Source organism: Xiphophorus couchianus, chromosome 6 (genome assembly GCF_001444195.1).
Source record: "Xiphophorus couchianus chromosome 6, X_couchianus-1.0, whole genome shotgun sequence".
Taxonomy (NCBI): domain Eukaryota; kingdom Metazoa; phylum Chordata; class Actinopteri; order Cyprinodontiformes; family Poeciliidae; genus Xiphophorus; species Xiphophorus couchianus.
This window is the reverse complement of record NC_040233.1, coordinates 11,256,092-11,260,522: the sequence shown is the minus strand read 5'-3', so window position 1 is coordinate 11,260,522 and position 4,431 is coordinate 11,256,092. Positions and strand designations below refer to the sequence as shown.

General features: G+C 38.2%; 1 long non-coding RNA gene across 1 annotated transcript; it reads right to left on the bottom strand.

Annotated features, from left to right (window-relative positions):
* Nucleotides 1-2,398: 2,398 nt before the first annotated feature.
* Nucleotides 2,399-4,095, bottom strand: LOC114145878 (uncharacterized). The gene is made up of 3 exons (XR_003595784.1): nucleotides 3,586-4,095; nucleotides 3,377-3,494; nucleotides 2,399-3,098 (listed from the first exon to the last, which is right to left on the bottom strand). It is a non-coding gene; the product is annotated as an uncharacterized LOC114145878 (long non-coding RNA).
* Nucleotides 4,096-4,431: the final 336 nt, after the last annotated feature.

The following is a 4,431-nucleotide window of genomic DNA, read 5'->3' as shown; positions in this document are numbered from 1 at the left end:
CATTATATGGCTACATGTTGAATTTGTACAAAAGCGAGAGTTGTGTCTGTATTCTCAGCACAATGTTGGGCCTGTTCTGCAGGGCGTGTTGGACTCTGCCAGGGATTTCCTTTGTCACCAATCTTGTTTGTGGACAGGATCTCAGGACCTTGGACCGCTGTGTGTAGTCTGTTTCTCTCTCTCCCTGTGGTTCTAATTCTTTGATTGTGTGGACAGTCCTGCTGCTGTCCTCTCCAAGCTCATCAGCACATCGAGTCTTCTGCATAAAAGGAACTGGAAGAGTTCGGCTCATGTTTCTAGTGAAAAACCATAGCTCATTTTCGGTTCTTGTTGAGTAATGCCCAGAGCTTTGTTTCTGTTCCTTGTTTCAATAACCAAGGCTCAATATGCTCTCCTGCCTCCACTGGCACAGTTATTACCCCTTTCTCCTTAGAGCAATACTACCACCAGTTGTGGTTTTTCAAATGGGTGACATGGTTTTCTGCCCAGGAGTCAGACCACAATACAAATGAAAAGTCATATATTTGCCCCTCCCCAAAACAAAAAAATAACATAGGCACTTCTGTCTGGTGTGCCCAATATTATTGTATTGCAATACATTTTAAAAAGGGGAAAAAAACAGGGGAAAAAGACAATTTTCTACCTATATTAATACAACATGTTCCTCTAAAACTTGCTTGCATATTGTCAGGTTGTACTTACAACAGCTCCAAAACAAGTTTTTAAAAGCGCCACCTCTGCTCTACATGTTGAGTGTTGCCTATTAGCTAAGCAGGTTTTCTGAAATGTTTTGTATAATTCTTAGAAGAGAGGAAACAGCCACTCTTATACTATTCTTCTAAATCAGACCCCCAGAAGCACATGCAGGTTTGTACACATTTGGTCAACTCAGCATGCAGGATGTGGTAATTGGTGTGGTAGCATAAGTCCACCATCTCAAAAATAAACTCCCCTGAAAGACAAAATATAATAATTCAAAATATAGAGTATATTGATGATACAATCTTAAAACAGCCAAGCTACACATATTTTTAATGGTAGAATTTGAGCCAACTATCTGTCTTAATGCATGCTTTTATACTTTAATCAGCAACCACAAGGTTTGATTTTGTGGTATTTTGTTTGCGTCACAGTAAACAGGAAAACAGACGTTGCGATGCAACTGGTAGGATGGTAATAAGCATCCTATCAGTTAGCAAGATAAAGCGCTGCCAAAAAACAACAGCGTTGCCCTACTTACATCTATGTGTAGTACATTAAATCAGCAACCTGCACCCAGAAAAGATAAAAAAAAAAACATGACAATGCATTTGAGTTCTTACTCTAAGTGCAGAAGACCACTATATGCCAAATTAGACATAAAACAGCCATAGTTTGTGTGTCCATAAAATATATAGATGGCTGTCCTATTCGTGACATGAATGTTTGTTGATGTGTTGTATGCAGAGTTTTTGTGCAATACTGAATTTTTCAAGAAAGATCTTGGGTTTGTGGGTTAAGCAAGTTTCCTGAGTACATCACGCAAGCTGACAATACCTGTTGTTTTCTGACTGATCCCAGCTGCTGATAGTAGCTGGTGACCCTAAAAAGTCTGCTCTGACTTAAATGTTGTGTCTTGAGCCAAGTCATGATGATGAATTGTCTATTGCCGTTTGCATAGCAAAAGGCTTGCAGGACAAAATAAATGTTACTTTCTAAGACTAACGTTTGACCAAATCTAAAATAACAAGCTACCGTTGGATCCCTGGTGGAACTAGAGGCACGGGATCTCATAATATTGAATTTTCGCAATATCTCATGATTTTATTATTTTTCTAGGCAGCATGATAATCACTGTCATTCTTGTCTTAAAGTAGGAACCATTTCATAGTACATGAGTGACACAGTGAGCTGAGCATCAGGACGTGATCCATTCACGTCCTGATTTTCACAACACGAGTCGCAAGATTAATGGGGGTCTGTCGGCCGATGTTGGAACTTGGCCCTTTAATTGTCCTAAATTCCCCCCCCCCATACAGTGTTCCTGGCTGTAAGTCACCAAGATCCAATTAGGCATGTATGAGTCCTGTTCATGTCATCCAAGGTTTAGTTTCTGCTGTGTGTTAAATCTTGGGAAATCCTCTGTATTTTCCTAAGCTTTGGCCTCATAGCTCACTACGTATGAACATCACTGTCTATCTAATAGGGTGACTTGTTTGGATTAAAATTTGGTTGTACAGTGGTTTGTTGACTACTTTTTAATTGTGTTGGTTTTTAAAACGATGTTGTGTTTTTAATATAACAGTCAAACTGTTCTAATCCCGAAAGGCTCTGTGTTGTTACCTTTTTTCCGTTATTATATCCAGATGGATTTCACTTTGCAGTGATGTCTTGTACTGACAGAATAAACACACATTTCTTCAATAAATTATTTATTTGCACACCAAATTAATAGCTAACAGTAATACATTATCAGCACTACCAAGCTTTATTAGATATATTGCAGATTTACCATATATGGTTTTGATTATTGTGCTTCTTTCATCATTGAAGGAATGACTTGCAACCCAATCACTTGGACGCCAAGTGGGAATTGAATAAGAGGTTTTATAACATATCAAATACTGAAGAGACAAATGTTTTGTGCTCAACATTATTTGTTTATTTTCGAATTTAATTTGAAGTGGCATTGTTTTCAGTGTCTTCTGATTATCAAAGAATTACTATATGCATCTGAGTAGCAAGAGCCTGGACCAATCATCCAATTATTCAGTTAGGCTCATGATTTGAACAGGCTGAAAAGCACTGCATTAAAATATTAAATATCCAAATAAATAGAATAGAATAGACTGGTAAAAGACACTTTGATTACATCATGGTTTTACTCCTTGATTACTCTTCTAGCCTTGCTTTATTTGCTATCGTTTTCAGGTTTGTGTGCTGTTGTGATGGTTCTCCACAACTTCATGGATGCCGATGGTGTAGTCCCACTGTTTTGGACATTTTGTTATTGGCTGAAGTGTTGAATTGTTGTCTTTGCCTCCAACCTCCGGATAATATACTTTGCCCACTTGCTGTTGGGGTCGGCACAAATTATCCTTCCACCCACTGTCCGAAACCTGCAAATGTTTGTAAGCATAAATGACACTGGAATTCAGTTTAACCTTATTTGATCATATATACATATCGAAATCTTCTAACTTTTGGGATGACCGGGAGATCACATAAAACATTCTGTATTCACTAAAATGTGTAAAAGGTTAAAAACAAACCATTTCACAAACACTATAAATACATATCTGAACAATGATTAATTTGGACACATGAAGAGAGATGTTACTATGACATCAGATGTACCTGATATGTTCAAGAGAGTGAAAAAGCATAGATTACTTACACAACTAGATTAAAGGGACAGACAGGTTCCTTCTGAATGGTGTATTCCTTAATCTTAGTACGAGGGATATTTCTACTGGACACCGAAACACATGGACAGTCATTTATAGATTCACTGTCTACAAAGATAACACACAGAGGCAAATTATTTAAGTATTAACACACTCAGACCACTCAATCAATGACATTTTGATATTTCCTTGTACTTACTTGCTTGGACCAAGTTCATCCATGCAACGAAAAAAAAAAGAGCACTTAAAATCAATCTGAATTGCATCTTCAGAGTCAAACCTCGCCTTCAGTTGGCAAGTATCAAGCGTATCGATCACTCTGAGATCGTAGGATCACATTAATTTCATTTTTGAGCCCTTCTTCTGTGTTATTATAAGCCCCTCTCTCCTCCCTCAACCTTATCCGGTCCCCATAGAAGTCTGTCACCGTGGTTACAGAGCGGGGAGAGGAAATAGTGAGGGTTTTTTTTTTACCTCTCAAAAGTCAAAGATGATAATCAGTCCATTAACCATACAACCAGTGAGAGTGAAACAAACACAAGACTAAACATTCCTACTCCTGAATACAGAGAGAGTCATCATTTTCCACCACACTTACCGAGAAGACCCCCGTCCACTTTAATAAATCATATGCAAAATGTCAGGTTTAAACACCTATTGAGACAGATTAAACAAACACAAGAAAGACAAGAGAGTTAGATTCTTTTGTACTCACGAGGAGAACAGCCAGAGATGTTTTCAGTCACACATCTCTTCCGTTCTGAAAACATATGTGTCCGTTCTCCCTTTTTATTGCTGTTAGGATCCCTGTTACAGAGAGAGTCTCAAAGGGGTGGGGAAAACACTTCAATCACATAATTGCAACGCAAATGCTAGTCACTAACAAAACACATGGTATCTACACACTAGATTATTCTGTTCCAGACACAGGATACCACAGAGCAAGTTGTACGTCTTTATGTCAACAGTTTTATAACTATCTAACAGGTCAAGGATGCAGAGGTTTCTGCTGAACGATAACCCTGTTGAAAACAGTTTCTCTGCT